The 14,361-nt window shown below is 41.0% G+C and overlaps 1 protein-coding gene, 1 non-coding gene and 1 pseudogene across 2 annotated transcripts in view; all 3 read left to right on the forward strand.

Moving 5' to 3' along the window:
- The window catches only part of LOC132533722 (polycomb protein EED-like), a 385,841-nt gene that overhangs the window by 140,427 nt on the left and 231,053 nt on the right, over window positions 1–14,361 (forward strand).
- Window positions 1–14,361, forward strand: part of LOC132533990 (polycomb protein EED-like) — a 474,032-nt pseudogene that overhangs the window by 850 nt on the left and 458,821 nt on the right.
- On the forward strand, window positions 2,669–2,798 carry LOC132534169 (small nucleolar RNA SNORA3/SNORA45 family). Its single transcript, XR_009545842.1, has one exon. It is a non-coding gene; the product is annotated as a small nucleolar RNA SNORA3/SNORA45 family (small nucleolar RNA).

The raw sequence follows: 14,361 nt of genomic DNA on the forward strand, positions 1-14,361 counted from the left end.
AAACTGTCTCAGTGACGATGTGTTCAAAGTTGCTCTTCTAAAATATGAAGCCTCTTCTGATAGATCGATAGATCATAGCTTAAACTGGTTTGTCACAGGAGGCTGGTGTAAGTTTCTCAGGGTGTGTGATGTTTATTTGCTTTGGACCCCTGTTAGGAGTAAGGTTACATCTTACACATCTAGTCCCTAGAGTCTCCATCACTGAAATACACCAGCACAGACACAGCCTTTGCAAGCTAGGCCTTGACTTTCAAAGTATACAAGATAGTGGGGGCTTGCCTGTGGTATTTGTACTTGAAATTTCTGGAGACTGCATTTTACATCATTTTTCCTTTCCTGCTTGAGTTCCAATATTACTCTGTATTGGGAGTTTACATTTTGTTGCCCGTGTTTTATTGTTGTAGTTATTATTGATATCGTTGTTGTTGGATAGGACAGAGAGAGAAATGGAGAGAGGAGGGGAAGACAGAGGGGGGAGAGAAAGACACCTACAGACCTGCTTCACTGCTTGTGAAGCGACTCCCCTTCGGGAGGGGAAGCAGGGGCTTGAACTGGGATCCTTACACCAGTCCTTGTGTTTTGCACCACCAGGAGTTGACATTTTTTACCTCTTTTACTCCTGTCCTTGGGAAATGTTTTATTCTCTTAAATTTTGTTAGGCAAGTTTTTGTAGTGATTAGAAGCTGAGACTGGATACAGTTAGCAGGTTAGAATTCCCACAGATAGGGAGTCGGAGGTGTCACAGCAGGTTAAGTGCAAGTGAGTTTGAAACCTGCAGCCCTCCCAAGCAAAAGATCAGTTATGCGAAATAAGCCAGAATATTAAAGAGACTGGCACACATGAGGCCACATAGAGGTAGTATCATTCTGACCATTCTCACTGGGGGTGCTTTCTTTGTATTTTTTGCTGACATGTCAAGTCAACAATTCTAGAATGCACTTGGGACTTTAATGCTTAGAGGACTCTACTGTTTGTAGTGTCCAGTTTCTTCTTTTTTTCTTCTTGTGATAAAGGGTAAGTGACAGAGAATGAGATAGACTGTAACACCACTCCACCACTTGGCAAACCCCCCATCCATCCAAGATGTTACCATGTGGTGACTTGTGCTGGCACCTTGGTAAGCCATCTGCTGTCCCCAACCTTCCCCTTTTTTCTTTTCTCTAGATGATAGGTGAGATATAAGAGAGATAGAGAGACAGCAGAGACCCCACAGCACATCTCCAATACTCCTGAAGCCCTACCCCCACCCCACAATCTGTCTTCTATGGTAGCCTGGGACTCAGACCCAGGGTCTTAGACATGGTAGCCTGTACACTCCACAGGTGAGCCTGCTGACACCAGCTGGTATGCTTTTTAATCTTTATTTGGAAACAAAAAAGTCTGTTTCTTAGAAAATGCTTTTTCTTTTTAGATCAGTCAGGCTATCCAGTAAAAGTAATTTGCTACTAAAAAAGAGTGTTAACACTTGGTGGATTTTTTCCCCTAAACTTATTCCTTGCAGGATGATGCTGTCAGTGTAGAAAGTGGCACAAATACAGAATGCCCCAATACACCTACAAATACCCTGAATACACATGGAAGGAAAAGCTGGTGGAAGGGAAATGGAAGTCAAAGAAATGTAAATCCTCCTTCAACTGTGTGAATAGTCTCAAGGTACGTGCTGAACACTCAGCATTACAGTTACTTTGCAGTGGAAAGCATCTTTAAGAAACTGTCCAGTTTAGAGTAATTCCAATTTACATTACTCTCAAGTTTTCTGTTTTGTAGTTGAGATACATAGTCATTTTGTATTGCTTAACTTTTTGCTTTGCTTTGTTTTAAATGGGTAATACTTGGCACAGCAGACTATTTTGTCTATGTTTTTATTCAAATTAGCTATTGTGGGAAATGTTACTCTTTTGATAAAAATCTTAAAAAATATAAGGAGCACTTGTTTGTAAAAATAGTTGACCATTTAACCTTAAGTCTCTATGAATCGAGTGATATTTCTGTGCAGTTCATACATATATGTTTTGTTTGTTGCTTGTGATTGCTTTCAAAGAAAAGGGTATAAATGTGGGCTGGGGAGATAGCGTAATAGTTATGCAAAAGAGACTTTCATGTCTGAGGCTCCAAAGATCTCAAGTTCACTCTCCAGCACCACTATAAGCCAGAGCTGAGCAGAAGTAAAAACAAGTGTGTGGGGGGGGTGAGAGTGTGTGTGTAAGGAGAGGGTATAAATGTAATACATTTTTGATTGTTGAGTATTTGGGGAAGACAGACTAGGTTACATAAGTAATTATGCCCTCAGGGGAGACTGGTGGTGGCACACCTGATTTAGTGCCCATTATCTCCAAGTGCAAGTTCAAGGACCCAGGTTTGAGCCCACATTCCCCACCTGCAGGGTCACACTTCACAAGCAGTGAAGCACATATTTCTCCCTCCCATTCTCTATCTCGCCTTCCCCTCTCTATTTCTCTCTGTCTTGTCAAACTGGGGAAAAAATGAAAACAAAAAATGGCCACTGGGAGAGGTGGATTAGTAGTGCTGACACGGAATCCCAGCGATAACCCTGGGGGTGGTGAAAATTGCTTCCTCAGTAGATTCTATTGATAAGAGGGAGGGTTGACTGGTGCTTTTAGGTGTTTTCCTCTACATCTGTTCCTTTTCCATTTTGGAGCTGTGGGTTATTGAAACCAGAGTCATTCTTGGGTACCATCTTTTGTCTTAGTGTGCTAGGGTCCTTGGAGGGTCACTGCTGACCTTATTCTCTTGCTATGGCCTTCCTGGCATAGTCAGTCACCAGGGCAGGGATATGCATTACATTGATATGTACTAAAAATGATGTCCACAAGAGGGAGATATCAGGGCACTTCCTTAGTGGTTTGACCACTAGGTTTGCATGGGAGACCTCCATTACACCAAGGTTACTTTGGGAAAGTTGGTAAGAAGCATTACCACTTAAAGAGGAGTCAGAACTTTTGCTCAGTTGTCCACCCTGTTAAACACTGGACCTTGTGCAGAGTGCAGACACTGGAAAACGCTGCCAGAATTAAGACTGGAGCTACTCCCATACCTGATGTGGTGTGTTAGGGCTGCTACAGGGCTCTGGAGGGAGAGCTCCCAAAGCCCACTGATGTCCTGAAGACCACATTCTTTAGCAGAAGGGCTGAGAAGCTGACTGAGGTGTAGGGGGAAAGCACACAGAGGAAGAGTCATTAAAAGTACTGACTTTGATTCAAAATCTTATGATGGTTTAAGAAAATAGAAAGCAAGTTTCAAGCAGTTTTCTAGATAAGTACTTGTCACCAAGCCTCTAAGTTAAGTCTTTGTAACAAAATGTTACCATGCAGCCAGTGTTTGAAAATGTCATAACTGGGGGCCAGGTGGTGGGGCACCTGGTTAAGCACACACAGTACAGTGTGCAAGGACATGGGTTCAAGCCTCTGGTCCCCCCCACAAGCAGGGGGAGAGCTTCGCAAGAGGTAAAGCAGAGTTACAAGTGTCCCAGTCTCTCCCTCTGCTCCCCTCTCAATTACTCTCTATCTCTATCCAATATTAAATAAATAAAATAAATTTCTTCAAAATGTCATAACTGGACTGTTAAGTCTCTTTAGGTATCAGAAAGTGATGATATATAAAACAGTGGCTTCCAGAATTTTGGAAGAATGTTGTATGGAGAAATGGTCAAGTGGCTTACCCTGTTTTTGATTTCTAAAATATTCATTTGTTTTGCTTCATGTTTATTTTATAGGAGGGTCACAACCAGCCACTGTTTGGGGTTCAGGTTAACTGGCTCAGTAAAGAAGGGATCCATTAGTGTTCGCAACTGTAGGAATCAAAAGAGTAAGTCTTCCTGGATGTGAGCTGGTCGATGCAGGTGTGTGCATAAATACTGAATTGTGATGTCTTTGAAGTTTATGTAGTTGGCTTGGCTGTTTTTTGTATAAAGCTACAGGCTCAGGAGATATCAAAATGATTATACAAAAGGCATTCATCTCTGTCTCTTTAAGGACCCAGATAGAAACCCCAGTATCACCCATAGCCAGAGCTGAGCAGTGCTTTGGTTTTGGAGTCTCAGTCTCTGATTAAGTAATTTTAATATATATATATGTATATATTTAATTAAATTTTACATATATATATATATATATATATATATTCTAAAAACTGAAGTACTTTAGAAATTGTCCTATCAGGTGAGGGCAGATCACAGAATGATTATGCAAAGAGACTCTTCTTTCTGGGGCTGGGTTGTAGCATGCCTGGTAGAGTGCAGTGTGTAAAGACCCTGATCCAAGTCGCCAACCCCCACCTACAGGGGGAATAGCTTCATGAGTGCGGAAACAGTGTTGTGGGTGTGTTTGCCTTCCTTTTCCTCTTAATTTCTGTCTCTTTCCACTATAACTTTTATTGATTTGTTTTATTTTAATATTTTTTACCATACCACTGTTCAGCTTTGGTTTATAGTGGTACAAGGCATTGGAGCCTCAGACATGAGAGTCTTTTTGCATAGCCATTATACTATCTACCCCCACCCACAATAAAAATTTAAAGAATATTTATTTGTTTATCAATGAGAGAGAGAACCAGATTATTACAGTCACATGCATACCAGGATTGAAATCAGCACCTCTTGCCTGAGATCCCAAGGCTTTAGACACTGTGCCATCTCTCAGGCTAGTTTGTTTTTAAAAAATTGTCCTATCAAAGCTAGTATTAATGACTTTTATATTTATTTGGATTTTCAGGGGAGTTTTTTTCCCTCTCATATTCTTTTTAATTTCTGTAGAATTATAAGCCATTTGTTTTCTAATTTTTACATTATTTTTTATCATTTATAAAGTGGAAATATTGGCAAGACCATAGGATAAGAGGGGTATAATTGCACACAGTTCCCACCACCAGAACTCCCTATCCCATTCCCTCCCTTGAAGATGTCCCTATTGTTTATCTCTCTGGTAATATGGACCCAGGATCATTACGGGGTGTAGAACATGGAAGGTTTGGCTTCTGTAATTGCTTCACAAGGGCAGAGATTCATAATTCTAACCTGTCATGAGACAGATTTTTATATTTTATTATTTCAGTGGGGGGTAGATAGCATAAGGGTTATGCAAAGAAACTCTCATGTCTGAGGCTCTGAAGTCCCAGGTTCAGTCCCCTGCACTACCATAAGCCAGAGCTAATCAGTGCTCTGTTTTTAACCATATATGTGTGTATGAGTGTATATATATGTATGTTTGGTTTTTTATTTGTTTATTTTTGACCTGAGAACCCCATAGTTCCCAGGTCTCCAGTACAGTCTCCAACACCGTTAAAAACCAGAGCTGAGCAGTGTTCTGGTCTTTCTCTCTGTATCTCTCTCATTACAATAAATAAAATATTAAAAGAGAAAGGAAGAACGGTGACTTGTCATTCAGTTATTTCTGACTGGCTCTAGTTGGAATACAGCAAGGGCCAGTATGCTGTAGTCTTGGGTGATGGCCACTTGATTTGTTCAATAGTTACTGATCTTTGTGAAAGTTGGGAAGAGATCAGAGCACTGCCTGGTTCTGGCATATGGTGGTGTCTTGGAGTGAAGCTGAACCTCAGGAGTTTCAGTCATACAAGCTTGGTGTGCAGCTTGCAGGGCTGCCTCCCTGGCCCTGGCCAGTGTTTGGGTAAATAAACTTCATTGGTACACAAGCAGTGTCTGGCTGTCACTGCAGAGTTGAGTAGTGCAGCAAAGAGCCAAATAATAAAAAAATATTGAGTGGAAGGCATTGCTTTTGTTTATCACATGCTGTAGATATTTCTTTTTGTCTCCAGGGTCATCCCTGGGACTTAATGCCTGCATTACAAATCCAAATCCATTGCTCCTGGTAGCCATCTTTGTTCCATTGTTATTGCTATTGTTATTGTTTTTGTTTTGGATAGGATGGAGAAATTGAGAGGGGGAGAGAAAGATACCTGCAGATCTGCTTTGCCCATTGTGAAGCAATCCTCCCTGCAGGTGGAAGTCTGGGGCTTGAACCAGCATTCTTGAGCCAGTCTTCGCACTCTGCACTATGTGCTCCTAACCCTGTGTGCCACCCCTCCATGTAGCTTTTTGATGAAAAGACTTGTTTAAATCTAATGGTGTAAAGAGAAATGAGAACTTCTGTGTCAGAAACTTTTATCGGTTCTTGAGAACCTCCACGTGTTGAATTATAACCCTTTTACTTTTTGAAAACAGTAACTTGTTAACTGACATATCTTAGGCTGATGAAAATGTTTACACTTGTGGTTGGACATATGATAGCAATACCAGCCATCTTCTGCAGGCTGTGGCTGTATGTAGAGGCATAATTAGGATTATTAATCCATAACAATGTAGTGCATAAAGGTAGGTTTCTGGTTCAGTTGTAGTGCAATTGCACTTCCCCCCCTCTCCTCTCCCCTCTCCCCTCTTCTCCCACTTACCCCCTCAGTGCACCCCTGAGTACTACCTCAGAAGTATTTCTCCTCATTCAGGAAAACTGTCATAGCACTGAAGCTTCCTTCAGTACTTTGGGGGCTCAAACTGGGCTCAAAAGTGCACGGCCAAGTAAGCATACTATAAAAGTAAGTTATGTTTGCCTGTTCTAAAATGTTTTTAAGACCTAAAGGTATATTTTTTTTCTGCTTTTGAAAGTTTGAGCTCATACCTGTAAATTTACATGAGATACAAATATTTAAAGTTGCAGTATAATCCCATTTTTGTACTTTACACAGCTGATGTCCAAGCTTCTTAAAAAAAATTATTTATTTTGCCCTGTTGTTTCCCTTGTTGCATATCGTTGTTATTATTGCTGTTGTAATTGTTGTTGCATAGGACAGAGAAAAATCGAGAGAGGAGGAGAAGACAGAAAGGGGGAGGGAAAGATAAACACCTACAGACTTCCTTCACCACTGGAGCAACTCCCCTGCAGGTGGGGGAGACATGGGCTAGATCTGGGATTCTTATGCTGGTCCTTGCGCTCTGCTCAACCTGCACTTAACACACTGCGCTACCGCCTGACTCCCAAAGTCCAAACTTTTCAAGTTACTATATATTACTATATAAAAGTCTACAGTAAGTGATTTTGACCTTTTTTTTTTTTTTTTGTCTGTGCTAGACAGACACTCTGGTGGCAATATTTGGTAGTGTGGAAGGGCACAGAGATGAAGTTCTGAGTGCTGTAAGTTGAGAGCTGCAGGGCAGTGACCTTCAGGTGCATGTAGCTGGGCATGGCCCTTGTGGGCCTCTTCCCTTACAAGAAAGAATATGATTTGTCTCATGGAATCTGCCAGCTTCACTGACTTATAGAATCGAGGTTTTTATCTTACAGGTGAAAACCTGAAGGAAGTTTCTTGGTTTTTGCTCCATATTCTTTTTTTTACCAAAGGACTGCTCAGCTCTGGCTTATGGTGGTATGAGGGAGTGCACTTGGGTCTTTAGAGCCTCAGGCATGAGAGTACCTTTGCATAACCATTTGCTGTCTACCCCCAACCCTTGATCCATGCTCTTTTTTTTATTTCTTTGTTGGGAGAGTAGTGTTTTGCATACCACAGTAAATACAATAGTTTGTACATGCATAACATTTCTCAGTTTTCCACATAACAATACAATCCTCAATAGGTCCTCTGTCATCCTTTTCTAGGACCTACACTCTCCCCCCACCCCCAACCCAGAGTCTTTTAATTTGGTGTAATCCACCAACTCTAGTTCAGGTTCTACTTGTGTTTTCTCTTCTGATCTTGTTTTTCAACTTCTGCCTGAGAGTGAGTTCATCCCATATTCATCCTTCTGTTTCTGACTTATTTCACTTAACATGATTTCTTCATGTTCCATCCAAGATGCGCTGAAAATGGTGAAATCACTGTTTTTAATAGCTGAGTAGTATTCCGTTGTGAACATAGACCTCAACTTGCTCATTCACTAATCTGTTGTTGGACACCTGGGTTGTGTCCAGGTTTTGGCTATTACAAATTGTGCTTCTGTGAACACAAATCTTTTGGAAGGGTGTGTTGTATTCCTTAGGATATATCCCCAGGAGAGGAATTGCAGGATCGTAGGGCAGGTCCATTTCTAGTCTTCTGAGAGTTCTCCAGAATGCTCTCCCCAAAGGCTGGACCAATTTACATTCCCACCAGCAGTGCAGGAAGGTTCCTTTGACCCCACAACCTCTGCAGCATTTGTTGCTGCTATCTTTTCTGATGTATGACATACACACAGAAGAGAAGTGGTATCTGATGGTTGTCTTTATTTGCATTTCTCTAACAATCAAAGACTTGGAGAATTTTTTCATGTGTTTCATGGCCTTTTGAGTCTCTTCTGTTGTGAATATTCTGCCCATGGCTTCTCGCCATTTTTGGATGTGGTCATTTGTTTTCTTGTTGTTGAGTTTGGCAAGCTATTTATATATTTTGATTATTAAACTATTGTTATGTGATTCAGTTTCATTCTTCTGCATGTTTCAACCCATTTTTTCCAACACCATTTGTTGAAGAGACTCTGCTTTCTCCATTTAATAGTCTGGGCACCTTTGTCAAAGATTAGATGTCCATGATGTGGGGGCTTACTTCTGGGTTCTCACTTCTATTCCACTGGGCAGTGTGTCTATTCATGTTCCATTAGCAAGCAGTTTTGATGACAGTGACCCCATAATACAATTTTGAGATCTGGGAGTGTGATGCCTCTAGTTCTGTTCTTTCTACTCAAGATTGTTTTCGCAATTCTAGGTCTTTTCTGGTTCCAGATAAACATTTGTAATATGTGTTCTCCTAAAAATGTGTTTGGGATCCTGATGGGGATATCATTAAATTTGTAGATGGCTCTGGGTAGTATATTCACATTAATGATGTTAATTCTTGCTTGATAGTGTTTTTTAATGATATTTGTGGGGTTGTCAGAAAAGTCATGACACATTTTACATAGAAAAGTACTTCATTACTTTTCCTGCAACCCAAGACATAATACAGGTTTGTGTGTTAAGGAACTGGGTTTAAGTTACTTACTATTAATAGTTATTAATATTATAATTACAAGATTATAAGATATACACTTTATAGTTCCATACCATGTCCACCCTTCCACCTCCCAAAGCTAACCACTGTAGTTCTCTTAATTCTTAACAGTTTCCTTGCTTCTGTTTTGTTTGGATGCCCCACCCTTTGATAAGTTCATGTAAATCAGTTCTCTAAATTCTACATATGAGTGAAACTATCTGGTAGTTTTCTTTCATCTGTTTACTTATTTCACTAAGCATAATCACCTTCAGTTCCATCCATTTGTCCCAAAGGACACAATATCATCTTTTTAACTGCACAGTAGTATTCCATTGAATATATATGTCATAACTTCTTTGGCCAGTCATCTGATGAGGGTCATCCAGACTGCTTCCACTTTGGCTATTTTGAATAACGCAGCTGTGAACATAGAGGTGCATATGTCCCTTCTAATTGGCACTTGAATGGGATGCTTTTTTGTTCTGATAGAAGGAGAGACACCGCAGCACCAGAGCTCCTTTTTCCATAGTACCCACCATATAGTGCTGGGCTTCAGATCGGGGCATTGCGCTGTGTGATGAACTCTCTCTTGTTCCCTCATAATATAATTTTAAATACTAAGTGTGTCCTACCTACCTACCATTGCACTGCTCAACTATGGCTTATGGCAGTGCTGACGACTGAGCCTGGGGCCTTGGAGACTCAGGCATGAAATTTTATGCAGAACCATTTTGCAGTCTCCCCTTCCCCTGAGTTAATTCCCCTCCACTGAAATAGGTACACTTCTTTATACTTGGGTGTTCTGACTCATTTGATGTCACAGTACTTCCCAGACTGGGTGGCTTCAGGTTTGTTTGAAAGTGAAGTGACAGAGCTACTTATGAGAAGAATCCCCCCTTCAACTTAACTTTTTTTCTGCTGTTTCTCCTGGTATGGGGTTTTTCTCTCTCTCTTCCCTCCTTGGAGCTTCATGTGGCCCAAGCATAATTCTGAGACGGGTGTAATGTACCCACTCCACATTTGCAATACTTAGATTTTTTTTAAATTTTTTAAAATTATATTTACTTATTGGATAGAGACAGCCAGAAATTGAGAGTAGGGGGAGATAGACAGAGAGACACCTGCAGCCCTGCTTCGCCACTCGCAGAGCTTTCCTCCTGCAGGTGGGGGCCAGGGGCTTGAACCTGGGTCCTTGCGCACTGTAACATGTGCGCTCAACCAGGTGCGCCACCATCCGGCCCCACAATGCTTAGATTTATCGAGGTAGTTTCATCCCCCAGTGAAGTGATCACTTGCTTTTATCACTACCAAATAATTTTTGTTTATAGCCTCTGGTGGTCTGTGCATTCCTTATGTAAGTGATCAAACAAATGAATGTGGCAATTTCATTCTTCCTTATTTTGTTTTATATCTTAATTTTTATTTATATAAAGGAAACACTGACTAAAACCACAGCATAAGAAGGGTACAACTCCACAAACTTTTCACCACCAGAACTCTGTGTCCCATCCACTCCCTTGATAGCTTCTTATTTTTTATCCCTCTGGGAGTATCGACCCAGGGTCATGGGGTCCAGAAGATGGAAGGTCTGGCTTCTATAATTGCTTGCCTGCTGAAGATGGGCATTAGCAGGTTGATCCATTCTCCTAGGCTGTCTCTCTCTTTCCCTAGTGGGGTGGGGTTCTGGGGAAGTGGGGCTCCAGGACATGGGGTCATCTGGGGAAGTGGGGCTCCAGATGATGGGGTCATCTGTCCAGGGAAGTCCGGTTGGCATCATGTTAGCATCTAGACCCTGGTGGCTGAAAAAAGAGTTAATATATAAAGCCAAACAAATTGTTGACTAATCATGAACCTAAAGGCTATAAAAGTGCAGATGAAGAGTTTGGGGTTGGGGTGGTCTCTGTTTTGTAGATAGCTAGTAAGCCTATTTTAGTTATATTCCAAAGGACCCATGACTATACTAGTTGTGTTTTTTTTTCTTCCTGAGAATGACATTTGACATGAAAGTGGATCTAAGTTACTGTCTGGGGAGATGATATCATGACTGGAAAAAGGACCCGAAAGCTGTATCAGGGAAGAGAGTAGTTCCCAAATATGGGAAAGGTGTATAAATATTGTGGACTGTAAACCTCATCAATTTGATCTGATCCTGGGCCCATATTCAGCTTAGGAGCCTATGTGACCTCTGCATCCCTATAGATCTGAGCTCACATTCTGTGGTCATGAGTAGGAGCGTTTCAAGCTGCCCCAATTTCAGGACCCATCTTCCTCAGGTGTAGCATAGAGTATTTTATCCATCCTCCTCTCAGAGGATGAAACATTCTGTACCGTTTTTGATCCACATTGAGGACAAGGTCCTATGGGGATCCACAGAGAGGTATATAGTGTTGCTCCTCATAGATACGACCATTAGCAATGGTGAGAGGAATCTATTTGAGATCTAAGCCTATCATGTATGTATGGGATACTCTGGACTCCCTGACTAGGGCCCCAGCTGATGGGGTGGCCTGATAGTGACTAAAGAGTCATCATCAAAGTATGCCAGTCTCTTGCCTTTTTAATTTTTTATATTTATTTATTTATTTATTTATTTTCTCTGTTGTTGCCCTTGTTTTTCATTGTTCTTGTAGTTATTATTGTTGTCGTCATTGTTGGATAGGACAGAGAGAAATGGAGAGAGGAGGGGAAGACAGAGAGGGGGAAAGATAGACACCTGCAGACCTGCTTCACCGCCTGTGAAGCGACTCCCCTGTAGGTGGGGAGCTAGGGGCTCTAACCAGGATCCTTATGCCACTCCTTGCGATGTTTCTTGCCTTTATTCAGCTTTTGTAGTCCTTACTTTGATAAGGTTAGCTTTGGAGTGACTGAGGGAAGTATAATAGGAAGTAGGTGAGGAGGGTATCTAACACTATTTCATTAGGAACTTTATGGTGTCTCTTTAGGTCTTTCTGCTTGCTTGCTGCATATACTGACTCACTACAGACTATTGTGCCCTTTTGCTTTCAGGTATATAGTCTGCTCTAATTTTTTTTTAAATTTTTTATCCTAATTTATGGATACATGTGAATATAGGCCCTATCTCACGGAACCAGAGCACTGCTCGGCTCTGGCTTATGGTGATGCTGAGGATTGAACCTGGGACCTTTGGTGCCTCAGGCAAGAACATCTTTTTGCATAACTGTTATGCCATGTCCCTAACCCAATACCTTTGTCTTTTACTGTAGTAAACTCTACAGTCTTTTCATACTTAGAAAAAAGCTTTTCTACGGTTCGAACCCTGGCTCCCCACCTGCAGGGGAGTCGCTTCACAGATGGTGAAGCAGGTCTTCAGGTGTCTATCTTTCTCTCCTGCTCTCTGTCTTCCCCTCCTCTCTCCATTTCTCTCTGTCCTATCCAACAATGACAACAACAATAATAACTACAACAATAAAACAACAAGGGCAACAAAGGGAATAAATAAATAAAATTTAAAAAGATGAAAAAAAGCTCTTCTAAATAGATGAGTAATGAGTGATTAGGTAAAGGGGTGAGTTGGATGCTTACACTGTACTTGAGGTCAGCCCACTACTCTATTCTTCAGAAGTTCATGAGTGCTCATCTCAATTGAATCTCAGGTCCAGAGTCGGGTGGTAACTCAGCAGGTTAAGCACACATGGCGCAAAGCACAAGGATTGGTTTAAAGACACCAGTTCGAGCCCCTGGCTCCCCATCTGCGGGGGGGGGGGGCTGTGCTTCACAAGTGATGAAGTGGGTCTGCAGGTGTCTATCTTTCTCTCCCCCTCTCTATCTTCCCCTCTGCTCTCCATTTCCCTCTGTCCTATCCAACTAGGATGACTCAATAACAACAACAATAATAACTACAACAATAAAATAAGGGCAACAAAATGGAATGAACAAATAAATAAATATTTTAAAAAAGAATCTAAGTTTGTTTCCCTCACTTCAGGCAACTGCCATGGCATGAACTTTGTAGTGGAAATCAGGTGCCAGAGAACAGAAGATAGCTACAGCAGCAGGACTTCTTCCTGGAGGAATATGAGTTTCTTCAGTCGGAATTTATTGCCTAGTTGAAACTTTATACTAAGATAAGCATTTGGTGCTATGAATTTACCTTTAGCCCCTTGTTATATTTGTCTTATTGATTTATAGTTTGATTCCATTGTGGTCAGAATATATTTTATGATTTTCTTTATTTTGCTTTTAAAATACTAACATGAGAGAGAGCCAGGGCACCACTCTGACATGTGATGTTAGGAGTAAAACTTGGGGCCTCCTGCTAAATTTTAAGTCTACCCCTCTGGTGTTGAGATATATTTAACATATTTTTGCAGCTACTAATCAGAAATGCTGTATGAACTAGACGGCATTTTGGAAACCTGTTTTTTTTTTTTTTAATGGCATGGAAATGTAAAAAGATGACAAGAATATGTGTCATCTTGTCAACATTGGGTTGTCAGAAACATGATGCGTTTTTGCATAGGAAAAATATGTCATGACATTTCCAAAATTTAATGGCATAAAAGTACATACAACTCTGTGAATGTGAACATAGCCTCTCTTTTGATTTTAGGGTGCTGGGCAGTGGCACACCTAGTTAAGTGCACACATTACCATGCATGCTTCCATGGTTCACTAGTGGTAAAGCAGGTTTGCAGATGTCTCTCTCTGTCTCTTTCTCCCAGGGTTATCACTGGTGTTGGGTAGCTGGCAATACAAATCCACTGCTCGTGGAGGCCATTTTTTAATTTTATTTGATAGGACAGAGAGATATTGAGAAAGGGAGGGAGACAGAGAAAGAAGACACTAGGGCCAGTCAGTGACACACCTTTTTAATTAAGCACACACATCACAGTGTACAAGGACATGGGTTCAAGCCCTTGGCTCCACATGCAGGGGGAAATCTTCACAAGTAATGAAACAGTGCTGCAGGTGTATCTGTCTCTCTCCCTCTCTATTTCCTCCTCCCCTCTCTATTTCTCTCTGTCTTTCCAATAATAATAAATAATAATATTTAAATTTTTTAATTTACTTCTTTATTGGGGAATTAATGCTTTACATTCAACAGTAAATACAATAGTTTGTACATGCATAACATTTCCCGGTTTCCAATTTAACAATACAACCCCAACTATGTCAATTATCATCCTTCATGGACCTGTATTCTCTCCACCCACCCACCCCAGAGTCTTTTACTTTGGTGCAATATGCCAACTACATTTCAGGTTCTACTTATGTTTTCGTTTCTGATCTTGTTTTTCAACTTCTGCCTGAGAGTGAGATCATCCCATATTCATTCTTCTGTTTGTGACTTATTTCACTTAACATGATTATTCCAAGGTCCATCCAAGATTGTCTGAAAACGGTGAAGTCACTATTTTTTTACAGCTGAGT

The sequence above is a fragment of the Erinaceus europaeus genome, chromosome 17 (assembly GCF_950295315.1).
Source record: "Erinaceus europaeus chromosome 17, mEriEur2.1, whole genome shotgun sequence".
Classification (NCBI taxonomy): domain Eukaryota; kingdom Metazoa; phylum Chordata; class Mammalia; order Eulipotyphla; family Erinaceidae; genus Erinaceus; species Erinaceus europaeus.